The sequence below is a fragment of the Polypterus senegalus genome, chromosome 2 (assembly GCF_016835505.1).
Source record: "Polypterus senegalus isolate Bchr_013 chromosome 2, ASM1683550v1, whole genome shotgun sequence".
NCBI classification, from domain to species: domain Eukaryota; kingdom Metazoa; phylum Chordata; class Cladistia; order Polypteriformes; family Polypteridae; genus Polypterus; species Polypterus senegalus.
The window spans coordinates 252,932,156-252,952,978 of NC_053155.1; positions in this window are offsets into that span (position 1 = coordinate 252,932,156).

Consider the following 20,823-nt stretch of genomic DNA (forward strand, 5'->3'; position numbering starts at 1 on the left):
TATTAATGGTAAAACATATAGTTTTGATCTGCATGTATATTGTCTGTGCTGCAAATGTTACTAATTTCAAATATTTTTGTAATGAATTACTTCCATGTGTATAACTCAAACATATGGAACAAATATAAAGTATTTTTTAGGAATATGATTTCTTGCACCCAATGGATTTCTCTGAAAAGAAAAAGATGCTGACTGCACTAATATGATTTATTAACATTACCTCCAAAGGCATTTCCACATTTTGTTATATATATATATATATATATATATATAGTATATATAGACACACAGAATGACATTTTTCACATTGTTGCTATTATTATTGTTATTGTAAAAATAATTTCGATTAAATTTTTTGTTCATCAGAAAACACTCAATACCCTAGAATAACAAAGTGAAGACAGAAAACAGGCTTTTATGAATTTCTGCACATTTATTACAAATAAAAACTGAAATACTACATTGACAAAATGATTCAGACACTTTGCTATAACATCTGAAATTTGGCTCAAGTGCATCCCATTCTATTGATTATCATTGTGAGGTTTCTGCTCCTTGTTTGGAGTTGACATGTGTCAATTCAATTAATTGGACATATTTTGGAAAAACACACGTGTCCATATAAAACCCCACACTTGACAATGTGTATCGGAGCAATGCTAAGCGATGAACTCAAAGAAACAGCCTGTACATCTTTCAGACAAGATTGTGTCAAGGCACAGATTTGGGGAAAAAAAGTTTTTGCAGCATTGAAAGTTCCCAAAGAGCACAGTGACCATTCTTAAATGGAAGACATCTGTAGGCCATTCTTAAATGGAAGACATCTGTAACAATCACAACCCGTTGTAGAGCTAACATCCTGGCTAACCTGAGAGGTCAGGGTAGAAAGTCCTTGGTAAAAGAGGTGACCAAGAATTGTCACTCTGGCTAAGCTTATGGGGACCTTTGTGGAAATGGGAGAAAGTTCTACTCTACTGATCTGGACTTAACAGCAGAGTAGCCAAACAACACAAGAAAACCCAACTTGGAGTTTGCAAAAAGGTGCCTAAAGGATTCTCAGATTATGAGAAACAAAGTTTTCTGGTCTGATGAAACAAAGATTGATCTGTTTGGTCTCAATTCTAAGCATCATGTCTGGAGGAAACTGAGCATTGCTAATCACATATGCAGTACCATTCCAACTCTGAAGCATGGTGATGGCAGCATCATACTTTGAGGTTGTTTTATAGTAGAAGGACAAAGTACAAAGACAGCCTTAATGAAAACAGGCTCTATAGCTCTCTGAAACTCAGACTGGGCCAAATGTTTACCTTCCAACAGGACACTGACCATAACAACAAGGGGAAAGACAACATAGTATTGGCTTATGGACTACTCTGTGAATGTTCTTGAGTGACCTAGCCAGAGCACAGACTTAAAACTAATCGAATATCTTTGGATAGACCTGAAAATAGCTTTCCACTGATGATCTCTATCCAACCTAACAGAGCTGGAGAGGATCTGCAGTGAAGAATGACAGAAAATCCCCAAATCCAGGTGTGTGACGTTTGTTGTTTCATACCCAAGAAGCCTCCAGGCTGTAAATGCTGCCAAAAGGTGCTTCAACAAAGTACTGAGTAAAGGGTCTGAACACTTAATTGTCATTGGGGTATTTCTTCTTCTTTTTTTTAATAATATTGTGAATTTTTTTTTAAATCTTTGTTCTGTTTTGTTATCCTTATGGTATTGAGTTGGTTGATGAGGGGGAATATGAATTCAAATGATTGAAATGATTTTAGCACAAGGCTGAAATATAACAAAATGTGTAAAAAGTGAAGAGGTCTGAATACTTTCTGAAGGCACTATATATACATATACAGTATGTATATTGTCACAGGAGGCTAGGGGCCAGACCCAGCTGGGATGCCTAGAAGGATAGGGGTGCAGTCACTATGACCCCTGGGCCGCAAGGAAGCAACCGCCCTGGATAAGCAGGGGACCACGGGGATGAAGCAAGGAGGCATAAACACCTTGGGGGCATGTAGCTTCTGCCAGGGGGCGCCCCAAGTCTCCTAAAGCCCATGAGCTCTGCACTTCCGCCACACCTGGGAAGGTGGGAGAAGATCCTTCCAGTGACACCCAGAGTGCTTCCGGGTGAAAGGGCAGCACTTCTGCCACACCAGGAAGTGCTGTCGGGAGAGTGTCATCAGGCACCTGGAGCACATCTGGGTGGAAATAAAAGGGGCCACCTCACTACAATCAGGGAGCTAGAGTCGGGAGCGGAAGCAGGACAAAGCTCCCATGAGGAGAGGAAAGGCGGCCCATGGACATTAAGAGAAAGGCCTGTGGAGGGTGATTGGTGCTGGGAGCACTGTGTGCTATGCAGAACTTTATTAATAAATGTGTGTTTGATAAAGTGCCGGTGTTTGTCTGATGGTGTTCGGACCTGCGCGCACAATATATACTGTATATATTAGGGGGCTTTGCCCCCTGCTCACTTCGTGCTGCGCATCAATCATTTAAAAGCCTGTACAGCAGCTGTCCCTTTGTCTCACTGCCTTTAAAGTTTCTCTCGCTGGACGTTAAAGTGACTCGACTCATCTCCTTCCAAGCCTTCCAAGACTTTTTTTATTATATGATTGTATTTGATTGTATGGGTGGTTACCTACCAGGTAACGCTTGTGGTTGGTCTCTAAATCGGCAAACATCTGCCATAGTGCCCTCTTTCAGTTGCGAGAAGTAGATCATAGAATGTTGCATTATTTGACAGTAAAACTTTGCAATATATATATGTGTGTGTGCGTGTGCGTGTGTGTGTATGTGTAAATATACTGTATATATAGAAGTGGGACATATGCTGTACACAGAAACATTAGTTCAGCTACCTGCAGTAACTTTCTTTTGTAAATATATTCTGCAGAACAGTCAATTCATTAGGAGCCCAATTCAGTTCTTAGGCTAGCTGTTGCTAGTGAGCCAGACTGTTCTAGATTCTTGACATCCTGTACCCTGGAGACAACAGTACTGCTCAGGATGAGTAAGGCAGCGATTTGTTGGTGCTGTTTGTTCATTGGAAATGACCACTGTAGTGCTACTATCTTATAAATTCATAGATCATAGATAGATGTAGGTTTAAACTCCTGCTCAGTCACTCTTATTTTGAACTTTCATATTTTCCTAGTTTATACATTGGGTTTTCAGGGTACTTGTGTTTCCTGGCACATTCAAAATTATGCACACTGTAATAAAATGTGCGTTTAAATTGACCCAGTATGGGAAAGTGTGGGTCTGCATTTGATTGCCCTGGCAATGGAGTGTCTTCAGAATTGTTGCTTACTTGTGTCTGATGCAGCTGAGGCAGGATCTCATAATTTGTCAGCCAGTGTTGGAATAAGCAAGCTTGTAAAATAGATTGTTTTTATTGTACCACTCTACTCACTAATATTTAAAATATTGTATTTATACATTTTTTATTGAACCACACATAGTTAACTTCAATTGTTTTTCCTTCTACATATTTTTATTTATACAGCCAATCTCTTTATCTTTCAAAGTGCAGAAAATGTTGTTGGTTTCTTGAATAGCTTATTAGAGAATTCAATGGACCATATCTTGCTCTAGAGATGTACTTTTAACTGATTTGCTAAAGAACTAAATTTCATGACTTATTTTTATAATCATGTTTTATTAGCAGTCTTGTTACCCAATATAATTAGGGTATAATAATTAATCTATCTATCATTGATCAAGAACATTTTTGACAGAAGTATAACAAATTAAAGAGGATTCCGTAAAATAATCAACAATACATTTTCAAGTGTCAGACCACTGGAGACAAAAAACGCTTTGTGTATTATTGAGGCCAAACATTATTTCCTTTTCTCTGTTCTTTATTATAAAATTCTTCACAGCAGCCTATTTTCTTAGGAGGACTATTTCTTTTTAACAGCTATCTTTTTCCCAAATAAGTGTTTTTTAATTATTTTCTGACATTTGATGTTGGCAGATAGAACATCTTGGAACAATTTACTCATTATAATCATGAAAATATATGAAAATCTGTTTTAAATTCATACATTTTGCAAAAGGAGAGAACATGGCCCTGCTTAGTCCTGGCCCGTTGTGTAACTTGATAAATTTTCCAGATTAGAACCTTTATTCTGACAGATCTCATTTAAATATTTTTTTGTTATACAGAACATGACATCCTCAGTGGGAAACCTGATAATGTGGGCTTTCTTTATCCACTTATATCTGGGTTTATTTAGCCAATGTTGAATACTGCAGACCTAATATATTTAGTGCAATCCTAAAATTAAAAACAGAATTATGCTTTAACAGATCAGAAAATCCATAGGTTTTTAAGGTCTTATTTACTTATTTTAAAATGTGTGGGATGGCAGTGAACAATAAATGTTTTTATAGGCAACATGGATATAAAGACAAGTCACTGAAAAGTGCAGAAGCTCATTGCAGACCACTTTATCCTTTAGGTGTTTTCCTGTGAAATATTTGAAATTTAATATCACAATATCATCTTCTCAAAGTAGAATGACACCATTTTAAGAAACACTATCAGATGCACCCAATGACAAGCAGTCTAATAAATATCGAGTTAAAGTGAATCCTTTGTAGATCTTCAGCTATCAATCTCTATTTCTAAGATACATCACAAATGAAATTCTGTAGTTTTATGGTTTAAACTGACTGTATGCTGTAAATATAATAACACTACCCTTTGCCCCAGCAGCAGAGTGGCACAGTTTTTAGCAATGGTGTGTCATGGTTCCAAGATTCCAGGGTCAAATCTGCCATTTGTTTGCTTGCTTTTAAAGTTTGCACTTCTTCTAATCCATATTACTTCACACATTGCAAAAAGATTGGTTAGGGTTGATTCATAAGTTGAAATTCACTTCACGTGAGTGTGGGAGTGTGCATGAGTTGGCTCTGCTATGGCCTTTTGTTCAATGCTCCCAGGTTTGGTGTAATGGTGCAGTGGTTAGCTATCCTACCTTACCGGGAAACCGGTTATGAATTGTGGCTTGGTCATACATAAAGTTTTGTGTAAGCAATCAATAATTCCCCATCTTATTAAGGTGTATCACATGGCTTCTCAGTTGTCTAAATGGACAATATTCATGTGTATATCTTCCATTTTCACTAAAGTCTCTAATAGATTCACTTCCATTTTATTTTTAGTACAATTGTGACAAGAACAGGCCATTCACCCCAACAAGCTCATCCCATCCTCTTCACCTAGATTGGCAAAATAACATCAAGTTAAGATTTAAAGGTCCCTAAAGTCCTTCCCTACACCACACTTTCACATACACTTGGTAATTAAGGGAAATGCAGGGAAAAACCTGGGGGTTGGTGGCAGAATTGGCACTGCAGCCACCATAAAAAACCTCACTCTGGGTCCATTCCATCTGAACTAGTGTGGTGCTGAGGTGTCACCCATTGCATGGCTACACTCGGGTCTTAATCTGGGATCCTGAGTTGATTGGTCATGTGGCAGGTGTGGCAATGTGCTATGTACTCCTAACCTCTCTCTCTCTCTCTCTCTTCCACCCTCTCTCTCTCTCTCCAGGTAAACCTAAAATGTACAATTTATCTGTTCTTGCTAATAAACAGAGCTGTGGAACATGTTTTCTCCAAACAGATCCAATTATACTGACTTTAAGACGTTCTTCTTATATCATTTCAATTACAACAACTTCTTAAGAAGCTTTTCCAACGCTGTAAGTCTTTCAATTAGAAGGTTTTTATTCTACTAGTTTTTCATTGGAGTGGCACAATGACTCTATACTTTCCTCATTATATTTTCCAAGCAGAAAAGTATCTTCCCCTTGGGTAAACAAATTTCAGACATGGACTAAATTACAAACCAGAAGCTATGGTATTATAGGTTAATGCACATAGAGACAGCAAAGCAATGTGTCATGTTTCTACTTTGAATATTAATAACTGAGTGTTAATATTGGGAATATTGATATTATTCTGTTAGTATTAATAATATTAATTCTTAGTGGTTTTCTGTATTTTGGATTTGTTTTGCATATTTTTAGATTTGTAATTTTGTTTATTTATTTTTTCATTGTGATGCACATTTATCATGGGGATTGTATATTTACATCCACAGCGATTTTGTTTGTAGTAGCAACATCCATTACCACCACATAGCTAGTTATGTTGCAGTGTGTGAGGTTATTGCATATTTGTTATTTAAGAAGGCAGTATGGGAGGCCCAAGTTTTTGGATTTTTTCTAAATCAAAAACTCTATTTAACTAGTGATTTACATAGGGAATGCTATATATTGACTTTCAGTTTTTCTAAACAGTTCCTGTGGCTCTAAAAGAAATAATTTAGGCATCAGTTTATTTTCCTAAATGGTTCCTGGGACTCTAAAAATCAACCATCTTGTTTTTTCTATGGGCACCACCATATTGACGGTTGCTCTCTGGTTTTTAGGGGTGACATCAGGGGTCACAAACAGCGTGACATCATAGGTAAAGCTGTGGATTCAGCCTAAAACTCTAGCATTATTATCATTTGCTTAAAGGCTCCCAGGTTAGGATTTTTTTTTTTGGTGTTGACTATAATTTTTGTCTTTCGTTTTGATTCTAGTTTTGAGAACTTTTTGTTCCTGATCCACTTACACTCTATTACTTGACCTTCTTTATTGTTTCATGTACTGGGCCTTATTTATTACATTCTTTGACTGATGGATACAATCCTGGCAGTTTTTTCCAATTTTGTTCTGTCTCCCAATTATCAGCTGACATTATGTGCAGCGCAGCACAGGGAAAGTTTTATTAATTAGCCAAGACTTTTGATTTTATTTTTTGAGAAGAAGCACACCTGAACTTTTATAGTATTAACAAGCAAAGATAATCCATGTAGCACAGCCTCTTTGCCACAGAAGCCAGTGTCAGGGAGGTTGCACTGCAGGACTGCTCACGTTAAAAAATGAGTCATGGGGGCACAGTTGTCAGCTGTTTTATTGATCACCTCTATGATAAAGTGTGGGGTTTTAAATACACTTATCAATAAGCAAATCTTTTGTTAGTTTCAAGTTAGTTCATGTGACAGTACGAGTTGGTTCCATGCTACTGATTGCATCACAGGAGCCTCTTGAACATGCTACCACCAATAACGTACCAGAGGGATGAGCCAACATATGAGAACACAACGCAAAGAAAGTGGTTGGTGCAAAACTGCCCCAGTGCTTTTATTAAAATAATCAAATCAAGTGTCCAAAAGTGCAGTACAAAAAGTTTCATAATAAATAATCCATAAAACAAAGTGATAGTGGAGATTAAAATCAAACAAAAATAATCTTTCTGGTATGGCAGCTACACTCTGACAGTTCTCCAGGACCTCCAGTGGGCAGTTTAAAAAGGCCCACCTTATTGCTATCCATGTATTTATATGACTTGCAATGCATATGACACCCCATGCCTTTACATATTCTGTTTACCTCTTCTGGTTCAGACAACTCATCTTACCTCATCCTACATCCCCACATTCTCTACATCTTGGGCACTGCCTCTTACTCCTCAATTCAGCACATGTGCAGGACTGTGAATGAAATTGAGGCTAAAACACAGGCAGAAAACTGCCTTTTAAAATCTTGTACCCGGTGTGTCCCTTTAATACTGACGTCTCCTCTCTCTTCCTGCATGAGGGCACGCAACGGAGGAGACACCCTGCTGACAGACACAACCAACTTTCCACGGGTCTAGGTTCACGGCTACAACAGGGACGGCTCTATGGGACTCTCAGTCAATTCAATTCAATTCAATTTTATTTGTCATTCAGCAGAACATCTGAGATGTGCTGCAGAACGAAAAGATGATGCACAAGACATAAATAAAAACACATGGTTAAAATCAATTACATTCTAATTAAAAGTGCATAAAAATTCTGATTAAAAGTGCATAAAATTCTGATTAAAAGTGCATAATCCTGATTTAAAGTGCATTCAGTGAAATGCTAAAGTGCTTCATTTAAAAGACGAACGGTGGTCGGAAAAAAACTGTTTTTAAATCTGGTGGTTCTGCATTTCAGGCTGCGGTACCTTCTGCCTGAGGGCATGAGGGAAAAGAGTTCAGAGGCAGGATGAGTGGGGTCTCTGGAGATCCACACAGCTCTGGCCAGACATCGTTGTTTTGCCAAGTCTTATACATTAGGCAGTGGGGCTCCAATGATCCTCTCAGCAGCCCTCACCACTTTCCTCAGTGCTTTCCAGTCCGAAGCGCTGCAGCTCTCCTGCCACAGAGAGCTGCTGCTGGCTATCACGCTCTCTATGGTCCCTCTGTAGAAAGTGGTGAGGACTGACTTGCTAAGATGGGCCCTCTTTAGCCTCCGCAAGAAGATCAGGCGCTGGTGAGCCTTCTTGGTGATGGAGGAGGTGTGCAGGGACCAGGTGAGGTTGTTTGTCACATTTACTCCTAGGAACTTGGTAGACTGCACAATTTCCACAGCAGTGTTCTTGATGTAGACCGGGGTGTATATCAGCTGTTTCTTCCTGAAGTCGATCACCAATTCTTTTGTTTTTTCAACATTCAGTATCAGATTGTTCTTATCACACCATTCCACAAATGATTTCACCTCCTCTCTATAATCCCCCTCCCCATCACCTCAAATAAGACCCACCACTGTTGTCTCATCCGCATACTTAATGATGTGGTTTGTGCTGAACTTGGCACAACAGTCGTGGGTCATGAGTGTGAAGAGGAGGAGACTCAGAACGCACCCCTGTGGAAAACCTGTGCTCAAGGAGATGGTGTCTGATTTATTCTTCCTTATCCGTACGTACTGAGGCCTGTCCGTTAGAAAGTCCAATATCCAGTTTTGCAGAGGTGTGCTCAGTCCCAATAGGCCCAGTTTGCTAATCAGATTCTGAGGGATGATGGTATTAAAAGCCGAACTAAAGTCAACAAACGGCATGCGGACCAGAGCATCTCTGTTCTCCAGATGTTCCAGCGAAAGGTGGAGTGTAATGGATATGGCGTCCTCAGTAGCACGGGTGGAGCGGTAGGCGAATTAGAGTGAGTCAAATGAGGAGGGTAGGACAGAAATAATGTGGTCCTTAATCAGCCTCTCAAAACATTTCATCACTGTTGATGTTAGGGCTACAGGGCGATAGTCATTCATGGTTGTTATTGTGGGTTTTTTCGGAACCGGGATGATTTCTGAGGTTTTAAAGCAAGATGGCAGAACAGCCTGACACAGAGAGATGTTAAATATGTCCATAAGGACATGTGTCAGCTGCTCCGCACATCCTTTGAGTACGCAACCTGGTATCTGGTCTGGTCCTGCCGCTTTCCTTGGATTAATTCTCCTCAGAGTCCGAAGAACATCATCCGGTTCCAGACACAGTGCCTTCTCGTCAGGATGAGGGGTGGCCTTCGCTGGTGATGTGTCATTCAATGCCTCAAACCGTCCAAAGTACTTATTTAGGTCATTCAGGAAGTTGAAGCTATCATCATAGGGGTGAGAAACTGTTTTGTAATCTGTAACAGATGTAATCCCCTGCCACAATCTTCTGCTGTTCCTGTGATCTTGAAAATGACTCTGTATTTTCTTTCCATGAGCCCTTTTAGCTCTTCTGATAGCTTTATTGAGGTTGGCTCTTGCTGTTCTGATGGCAGCTGTATCTCCAGATTTAAAAGCAGAGTTTCTCACTTTCAGCAAGGCTCGCACCTCAGCAGTCAGCCACGGTTTATCGTTTGCCCTGACAATTATGTTTTTGGTGATGCAGACATCATCCATGAATTTAGTTATGTAGCCAGACACAGCCTCTGCATATTCATTTATGTCTGTCCTTTGATCAGTGGTAGCTGCCTCACTGAACACAGACCAGTCGGTGCACTCAAAACAATCCTGTAGTGCGTTCATGGCTTCTTCTGGCCAAACTCTCACCTGTTTGAGTGATGGTTTTGATCTGATGAGCACAGATCTATATGCTGGGATTAGCATAATAGAGATGTGGTCTGATGAGCCAAGATGGGGGCATGGGGATGCTTTGAATGCTCCTTTGATGTTGGTGTAGACATGATCCAATATATTGGTTCCCCGAGTTGCAAAATCCACATGTTGATAAAAATGGGGGTGTTGGTCTGGTCGAGAGAGACCAAGCGAGAGAGGAGGTAGGCAGCCAGAAATGAGAGTTCCTTTGGGGAACTCTCATTCCTGGCTGCCTACCTCCTCTCTGCTTGCCTGGTTATCTTTCCTTCCTTTAACCTCCGGTGTCTTGATCACCCTTGTCTCATGCCGGCTCATCCTGATATTCCTCCGTAGGCGCAGTGCAGGAATCAGATAAAGCAGCTGCCCCACTTAGTCCACCAACCCCTCGCAGCAGCATGAGCAGAATTAATTATATATTTATTAAAACTGTCCGCGATTGTTAAGCTGCAGACCCGCTATACCACAGTCCTATACTCCCATGTGTCTGCTGCCCATGCTTGTATTTGTTGTAAAATAAATGTCATTTTGGGCACACAAATATATTTGTGTAGTTATCATTATACCTCAAGATTGAGAAAAGCTTGGGCAATACAGTACCTGTGCACTTATTCTAGTTCAACATCAGGGGCAAAACAAGGCAAGAACCAAGTGAGAATGTATTATTGAAATATAACTAGTAAATAAAAATATATTAACACTTGTTAAAAGTAAATTTTTAGAGTTACAATGTTGTATTTAAGGTTTTGCAAAATTTTCCAATGCAGTTACTCTCATGTTCTAAATAACTTTTTGTAAAACCATGTGTGTCCTTCCCCATGTTCAGTGGGTAGTGTAACATGGAAATAATTTTCAGTATGCAATATATTGTACTATTTTCACTATGAAGACAGAATTGGCTTGGGAAATACTGAATTTTAAGCATATTATAATGCAGTTACAGTATTTAATGTAATAAAACATTTAATCTCTATGAATGATTTTGTTTAATTAACACATACAGGTAAAAATTGAACTAATTTATTCAGCTGATTGTTATGCTCCTTGTTATTTTCACCTTATTGTCTTCTGAAAAATAAAACAAAATGATAAAGAATTTCTTAACAAGCAAAGGATTTAAAATCAAATGAAACCATCAAAACTGAGACCCCCATTTTGCTTTGAAAGTCAAGCTTTCTGAATGTCAAAGAGACATTAAAGTCATATTATTAATAATTTCTAAGACAGCAGACAAAGAGCTAGAGTGATTAAATGAGGAGACCCATTAAAAACAAGACTGGGACTCAATTGAGAATTGGTTTGTAGAAAAGCCTGCAGCCTCTGTAGTCCTTCAGGACCAGGAATTTAACCCCCCTATTTTAGGGTATATAGAGACCTGTGCAGGTTATGTTGTTATGATATATATAGAATCAATGGCATAGATTAGTTACACAATCCCCAATATCTGTATTCAGATATATTAGCTGGTAATCACTGCTCTTGGGAGTCTTTTTCGGGAGATCAATAAAAGCTTTGTGAAATTGCATGATATAAATTTTCATTTTCTTTGTAACTATTTTTCCAGCCTTGATAGATCATAAGGCTAAAATCTTAACGTAAATTTTCTTTCATCTATCCTTGGATTTGTCTGCTGAGAGTTGCTTGATTTTTAAAACACGCCAGTTTCCCTCTCGTCATTGGTAAATGACAGCTCCAACAAGGTTTTAGCCAAGGCTCTTGTACTTTGCAACATCCATTTTAGAGGCAATCCCAATATGCTTCCAAGCACATGCTATTGCAAAAAAAACAATACTGTGATGGTCTCAAGGGATACTCATCATCTTCATAACATTCTTTTTCCTTTTTTGTCGGCCGTTTTTTGTTTTTGACTTCCATCTAAATTTTCTTGGTTCATACAGTTGCTTTTATCACTGTGTCAGTTTAGGTTTAACATTCAATATTTCACTAAGGAATCTTACGAAAAAATCCATATGCTGTGATGTCAAGTTAAGCAATTTAAAGACATATAGGAAGGTTGTAGCACAACTTTATGACTTTTCATGCTTATATAGCGTTCTTTGGAAAGTACAGACAGGTTCATGCTTTTAAACAGATTCACTAAGGTAATGCAGGAACGGTCTGTTAGATGACCATACAGCATTTACCTGCATAAGCAAGCATTTCTAGTCAAATAACCAATAATACATAAGTCACTTTCTTTGACTAAATGAGTTTCCAGCTGGTAAAATAAATGACCAGAGAAAGAAAAAAGTAAAAATCCAATAGCAGCCTGGGGGTCCATATTGCTTTTAAATAGGTAAAGTTATCCTGATCAAAACCAACTGGCTGCCTCTCAGACAACCTACATCTTCACATGCTGATGTCTATTACTGTAGGATAATATTTTGGTCTGGTGCTGCTTCAGTAACCAATGATTGTGTAAAATAGTAACTAGCCTGGAAACAAACAGGAAAAAAGAGGTCAATAAAACTTTATCAAGATTAAGTTTTTTTTTATAACTAACAAATGTACAGAATACATTAGATAAAAATAAAGCATTTCAACCTTGACTTGAATGCTGATTCCAATGAAGCATCCCTAACATAAGCAATTAAATCATGTTTTGAGCTTTGTCAACTATTGAGCACCAGTAACGGCGTACTGCACAATAACTTGCAGTGAATACACTTGACTTATAGTTTTCATACTCTTTATCTTATTTTCTCATTTATTTTCTCAGAAGTTGATGCGCTTGCTGCTTCGTGAGCAGCTCTTGTTTTCTCCACCCTAGCGGCCCACTTCTTCTCTTCTTCTGTCAGCATATTTTCGCATTAAAACTGATTAAGTCAGTATTTGTGTTGCAATTAATTAGTAGGTTTTTCTTAATTTTTCACTTAAGCTGGCACTTAACTGTTCAACCTGCCTCAAGAATGATTAAAAATATGAAGAGGTAGAGAAAGTGACAGCAAAGGTGGTAGGGATGAGAAAGACACCCGTACGCATGCACCGCACGGCCACCCTACTGTGTGCTGCAAGAGTTGATTCTACAATAAAATAAAATAAAAATAAAATGACTAATAAAAATCATCACCCCAGAAGCGGACAGTAGAGGTCACGTAGTATATGTGTACCAAATTTCAGGTCAATAGGTCAAATGGTTTGCGAGCTACAGGTCATTTTAAATCCTGGACAGACAAACAGACAGCCACAGTAGCATATTATATAAGAAGACACTGGTAAAATTACACATAAAACATTTGGAATAGCAGACGCATGTAGCCTTTCTCATTTCATGTATTTATAGATAATGAATGAGAATGAAAAGTTGCAAATTTAGGTAGCAGTACAACATAAAAACTTTGTATGTAAATATGACTTTACAGGGTGCTGTTGGTTTTAGTGCCATATTTGTTGGTTTGTTTTTTCTGCACAGGTCAAAAACAATTATGAATTCAGGTGTGTTTTTATAGTAATCATCAAATGCAGATTTGAGAAATTAAAACAAATGGTACAGCTGTGTCCAGAGTTGGTTCCATCCTTGAACTTTTTACTATGAGGACAGTTTGGAGTCCCATTTACACTGAATTGGATAAGCAAAAATGGAAAACACATAAAAAATATAAATATATTGTCTGCTATGTATGATTAGGAGGCATCCTCAAGACTGTACACAGGTAACCACTACCACCCTCTTCTGAGAGGAGGGTGCAGTTCAGGGGAAACTCGAGTGGAATGGAAATGATGTCACTTCTGGGTCCATGTCATTAGGACCTGCCCCTTCTGAGAATCAGCCATTTAAAAACAACCGGGACTGGAAGGAGAGAGTTAGTTTGTTGACTACCAGTGACTGAGACGGAATGCTCAGAAGTACAGCTTTCTTTTCTCTGTCCTATTTATTTTGACCATTTTATCTCATATTTCCTTTGGATTAAACAGGGGCTTGCTGGTTCCCCAACACTCCTTTTGGCTCAAAGTCTGCTATTATCTCATTTACTGAGAAATCAAATCAATCAAAGTGGGTGGTGGAAACTTAAAGCCGACGGTCTCTTAGTGATTTCAGCTGAATGCAGAAAGTGCCGAAGCACCAAAGTTACTACAAAAACGGAGAAGATGATATCAACACTAAACGTAAGTTCTATCTGCTCTCTGCCCGTTCAAGGCATGTTTATATGTTGTGTATTCTGCAGCATGTACAGTTCAGGTTTTCCTGCCGACAGTGTAGACAGCTTCACCTGTCAAAAGTGTTTAGTTAATTTAGAGTTAGTCAGGAAAAACGCGAATTGGAGGACCGCTTTATGAACCTGATAGCAATTAGGCAAACTGAAAATTGGATTGAATCAGTTTGTTTAGACAATTTGGCTACTTCTGATTTGGCTTCAGTTTCTCCAGGTCCCACTGTAGTCAGTGCACGGCCGAAGTCAGCAGCACCAATTCAGCCACAGGGCGAGTGGGTAACAGTAAGACAGGGGTCTAAGAAGCCAAAATTTTGTCCCTCCGCACCCAGGTCACCAATTCAGACCCAGAACAGATTCTCAGCACTCCTCAGTGCGTCTGTGGAAACCAAGAATAAGAAAGTGCTCATAATTGGTGATTCCATAGTGCGGAATGTTAGAATTCCAAACTATGTTAAACCAGTAGTTAATGGTAAATGCCTCGCAGGGGCCAGGATTTCTGACATTAAGGCCGTATTGGACCGTGTCGCTGACGATGAAGTATCTACCTTATTGCTGCATGTCGGCACTAATGATATTTACTTACAGCAATCTGTGGTATTAAAGAGGAACTTCATCTCTCTATGCACTAAAGCTAAAAGAAAATGTCGGAATTTAGTTGTATCTGGCCCCTTACCAAGATTATATAGAGGGGATGTGATTTATAATAGATTGCATTCCCTTCACTGCTGGCTAGAAACCTGGTGTGCAAATAAAAGCATCGTGTTTGTGTGACAGGTGTCTGGTCACACTTACAGGTAATCTAACTTAGACACCATTTAAATATCCGACTAAGCCACCCAGTTTATTAAGAGACTGGGAACTCCTGAAATTTACCAATAATAGCACACAGTGTTCTATAAATTGGGCGGTGAGTAAACACACAATGAAAGACACAACAGCAATATCAGGAAAAGCAACAGTAACTTCTATTACACTAGACAATAATAAGTACATGAAAAAGATAAATGAACATAAACAAAATCTAACAATATCTAAAAGGAAAACACACAATCCACACTCTAAAAGGTCCATCAAAAACAGAATTGGAGGATACAACCTTTAGTGGTGCAGAGTCCAGTTTGTTCTCAGTGTTACCCCAACACTTAATCGTTCAACTTGTAGCGGGGCTACATAGTAGTAATAGTGTTTGTGTTCGTACCACGTGCGTCTTGTTTCCATCGTCCGCTTACTGTTTATGTATGTCAGTGAATGCCGTCCCCGTAAAGGGGGACGGATGATGGAAGGAGATCGCAGCCCCAAACCTGGAAAACACCGGTTTTCAATTAATCAATTACATTCGTCACAGGACTATAAAAACAATCAAGAGAAGAGGAAGAGGAGAGAAGGAGATTTTTCGATATACGACCACGAACCACCTGTACCTGCTGTATTTCACATCGCGCATTTCCATCCAGTTTGTTTTTCATTCCGCTGGACTCACTCCAACACCCTCATCATCGAGAGACCCCGGGGTCGGATCATTTTCCACCACCGCCAAGGATACACGGTGAGGCTGTTCAATTTTTTCCGGGAATTACAAACACTTTATATATTGGTTAACCAGTCATCTGCATTCAGGACAATTGTTACTCGGACTCAAGTTCACGACCGTTCATTTCCGTATTTCATTCATTCTTTTTTGGTATTTGTGTTGTTTGTTATATGTTACAAGGGCAAGGGAGGGGTAGTTATATTCATCTAAGGATTTGTCACTGTGTTGCTTTGGTGGAGGGATATTTATAATTTATTTAGCTTTTCTGTTTCATTTAATACATTTTATCAGTTTAAGTTTACATATCTGCTTTTCTTTTGTGTTTTTTTACACCGTCGATTGTGGGGGAAAGGTTTAATTTGTTAAAGGTACGGCTTGATTAAGATTTAACCTCAGCAATTAATCCAGGCCACAGGTCTTGGAGGTGTAGCTGCCGGCCGGGTAAGGGGCGGCCGTTACAAACTGTCCATGGATGCACTCTGTTCACTGGACACTTGTTTCACAACAGAAGTTTTGTCAAAATCATGGAATCCCTGTCAGCGTCTTTTCGTTGTTCCTTTTTTTCCCACTCTGGGCTCCTTGGGCTGCTGTGAACTAGGCAGGCCTCATTTCTCGTCTGCCAGCTCTGCTCGGTCCTTTCATGCGGCTTCCCTCTCTCGCTGGACTCACAACTGGCGTCTCCTTGTGGAGCTGTCTCTTCCTCCCTGGAAGTAAGTCTTGCTATCCTTGTGCCTCCCGTCGTGCCAGCCAGGTACCCCAGTCTGCCAGTGAGCCTCTGTGCTCTCTGCAAGTCTTGGCAGCGTTCTCAGTGGACTTTCCCTCTTGCCTTCTGCTGCCAGGAGTTTTTATCTACTTCAGTCCCTGCCATTATCAGTTCTGGACAATCAGATTAAACAATGGTACATCTGCATTTCCTGGGTTTAACAATTAATGAAAACACAAGTTAAAAAAAGGAATTGTTACCAATCATGAATCAGTACAGATATGCTGATTAGAAACCAATATTTCCAAGTCAGGTAAATACAGACATCCTCCAAGGCCAGACTTCAAAGCGGCGACTCCTTTGCAAGACAGCAAATACTCACACAAGCAATCCTGACACAATCAGTAACTGGATTATCCAGGATCCTCCAAGGAAGCAGCAGTTCTGTTATCACATGTGGTATTGTTTGTAAATCTCAACCAGCCATAAACTTTAAAATGGTGACACCTTTGCAATACAGCCAATACCTACAATCTGCAGACAGCCTTTTAACTTCTTGCCCCCACTGCCAACAATGGGTGCCTATTGCCTGTTCATCTGCTGGGCTTTAAATGTAATATTTGCATGTTTCTTTTCCTTTTTTTGTCCTGTTCGGCTGTGAAGCAATCAGAATTGATGTCTGAAGACTAGCCTTACAGTTTTTCTCTCAGGTGTTACAGCTTCTGCTGACGCCACGCCTGATACCAAAACTTTATTAAAAATATTTTTAGATGTTTTAAGATTCGAAGACGGAGACAAAAGTGAAAGAAAAGAAGAGAAGAGATGGAGGTAAAGGGGAGGGGGTTTCGTATAGAATAAACAATAAATGAACCAGAATCCGCTTCTAGACCTGCAGAAAGAGGGGGAAACAAACAAACCACAAGACAAAAACATTGCTGCATCAGCTACATGAAGATATATAAAAATGTTTGCTGACAATCATACAGTAATTATTACTGAGGCATTTAAGGCCACCACAACCTTAGATCATGTGCTGAAGATGTCCAAGTCATACTTATGAAATCACCATGTGAGCACCTGTGTGTGTACGCACGCTTGTATGTGTAAGGTTTCTCTATAGGAGCATCCAATAGTGAGTGTGAAGGGCCACAGACCTGCCCCCAAAACGCGGAAGATGGAGGGAGTTCCAAGCCCAGAGATCCAGAGGTCACCCCAGAGCGGAGACCCCAGGGAGGCCGTCACCAGAGAAGCCCCAACCCCCACCCGAGAGGCGCAGAGGATCACCCCGGGGGTCACAACCAGCAGCCGGCAGAGTCCCGGGAGATATCAACGGCAAGCCCTCAGGCCCGCCCCAGCCGCTCTCCGAGTCGGCCGGGCCCGGAACCCAGCAGCCCGGGACCCGAGGGCGACCCACCCGCCGAGGATCCAACAGAGCCCAGGGAACCAGATCCCACCAGGCAGCCACCGGGAGCGACCAGACAGATGCTTAAGGCAGGGGAGGGTAGGCAAAGATGTTGTAGTATTGCCAGATGTCCCAGGAGAGGGGAGGAGTCCAAAACCCCACCTGACATATACAGTCACACACAAACACAGTCATACACTCCCTCCCTCATGCTCTCACATACACATACAACCCAAGACTTACAAGGATGTACGCCAGACACCCATTCACACTCCCACACACACCCTACCTAACTCTGGTCCCGGTGCTGCGTACCTGAGGTACAGCCATTCCTGGACGTCAGAGTTAGCCCCGTTCCGCAGGGGTAATAGTGAGCAGGCACCCCCATCCAACGTAGAGCAAAGCAACCCACCACTCCAGACCACAGGCAGACGGCCAGCTCCCACTCCTAGCCTCCAGCCCCGGGCAGCTAACTGAGAACAGAGGTGTAATAAGACCTCTAGTCTCCCTCCGCCTGCTCTAATGTAGTGTTGGTGTGTGCTGATAAGGTGCATTTTGTGGTTGGGGGTGCAGGCAGTGCCGGCACCATGTGGCCTACACCAGCTGATGCCAACACACAGCCCCACCTCCCCCAAAACTCTCCGTGACTAGGTGCAGTTTAAAATTGGAAGTGGACACCGCACTCGGAGTGAGGCTGAAATTTCCCCCCACCGGATGCCGTTGAGTGTGCCCACTCCCAAGGCCCTAAGTGTGCATTTGTGTGGAATGTTTTTTGTGGAAGTGTTTAATGTGCAAATAAAATTGGGGTGTAGGCTGCCACAGGACTGCGGAAACGGGATCCATACCCGCACCCCCTGACTTACCCACACCCCAAGGCCCTATGTGCATGTTTGTGTGATGATGTGAAGGAGCAGGAGGAGGGAAATGTCTGAGGATGGGGAGGAACGGCTGAGGGGCCTGAGCCCTCCAGGGAGCCAGCTCCCCTACTGGCCCCAATAGGCACCTCCGTTCCCAAAATCCACCCGGGCACGGAGGCCCCAGCCTATCTAGCCATGGCCCGAAGCAGCAGCATCACAGAGCCCCACGGAGTCTGAGGCCACCAACCCACACCACCCCAGCAGAATATTTACTCCCATCCCCACATTTACTCAACATTCAGATTAAGTAAGACATAAGACACCCAGGATAAAGCTGGATCCTCCCTCCCGGACATCCCTCCCCATGGTGGAACTGCCGCGCGTTCCGCCCTCTTCCCGCAGCGTACATGCCAGGACCCAATCCCCAAGGCCCCACCCATATCCCCATCCGGGACGGCCGCCCCAAACCCTAAGCCACCAGGCCCACACCCAGACCAACCCAGGGGCATTGCGCCACTAGGCAGCGACCGCAGCCACCGCCAAGACCCCCTAAGGCCCTACACACAACCACCAGAAGCCCACCCCGAGGTAACCCAAGCACCACCAGAGTCGGGCAGCAGCCCCCCAGCCCAAGACCCCCCTAGTGAACCCACCCCAGGGATCCTCCAGATACTCCAAGCTCAGACTCTCCACCACATCAACCACAGCATCCCGCAGGACCATATCAATGACCCTCCATCATCGCTATGTGATGGAACCGATCAAAGGAGCCCAGAGAGATTGATTTGAAGTGGAGGCAGAGGCTGTCTCAAGTGTAATATGATCCAATAAAAGATTTCTATACTGGTTAATGCAAAGATTATCTTTGTTTTTCCAGTTTATGAGGATAGTTTTCTTAGCGATGCATATGGCAGTGAGAACCACGTGAACCAAATTTGTTTCAATCGGGACATCCTCTAGGTTCCCCAGCAAGCAAAATGAGGGGGAAGTTGGGATATCACATTTCAGACACTTTGACAGGTCTTCACATACTCTATACCAGAATTCCTGAACAGGTGGACATGACCACAGTGCGTGGATATAACTGTCAGGAATGTTGTCTGTGCAGTGTGTGCAGGTGTCAGATGGCACAAATCCCATCCTGAACATCCGATGACCTGTATAGTGTACTCTGTGTAGAATTTTGTATTGAATTAGTTGTAAATTGGGGTTTCTGATCGTTTTAAAAGTTTTTAAACAGGTTTGGGACCAGAAAGTCTGATCAAAGCTAACTAATAGATCCTCCTCCCATTTGCCTATAGGAATTGCTATTGTATCATCTATTTTGGTCAATGTTTTATATACTTTAGACAGTAATTTGGGGTGTTTGAGATTACAGAAGTCTAATACCCTTGATGGTGTTTGTAATTCTACTTTAAGCTTAAATTTTTCTTTAACTACTGATTTAATTTGGAGATATTCTAAAATCTATTCTTGTCTATCCCAAATTGGGAGACTATTCTGTTAAATGGAATGAAATCCAATCCTTCAACTATGTGTTCCATGTATAGAATTCCTTTACTTTTCCAGTATGGGAGGTTCATCATTTTATTGTTTTGCAATATGTCAGGATTATTCCAGATGGGTGTGTGTCTGCATGGAATTAGTGAAGACTCCGTCATTTTTAGATATTCCCACCATGCTGTCAGTGAGGTACTGATATTAATACTTTTAAAGCTTTCATGCTTTCTTATTTTTGAGCTAATAAACGGTAGGTCCGAAAGCTCTATAGTATTGCAAAGTGTCTGTTCTACATCTAACCAGGACTCATCCAGCGGGTTATGTTGCAACCATCTTGGTATATATTGGAGCCTGTTGGTTAAGAAATAATGATAGAAGTTGGGTAGATCCAACCCTCCTCTATCTTTGGTCTTCTGTAGTGTTTTTAAGCTAATTCGTGGAGGTTTATCCTTCCAAAGGAATTTAGTGATGGAGGAGTCCAGGGATCTAAACCAATCAGATGATGGCTTGTTTGGGATCATAGAAAATAAGTAATTGATTCTTGGTAAAACCATCATTTTAATTGTGGCAACCCTCCCCATAAGTGATATCGGTAAGGATTTCCATCTAGCAAGATCATCTTCCACTTTCTTTAATAGTGGGATGTAGTTTAGTTTAGTTAGATCTGCCAGCCTGGGAGACACATGAATGCCCAGGTATGTAATATTCCCTGATTCCAATTGTGTAT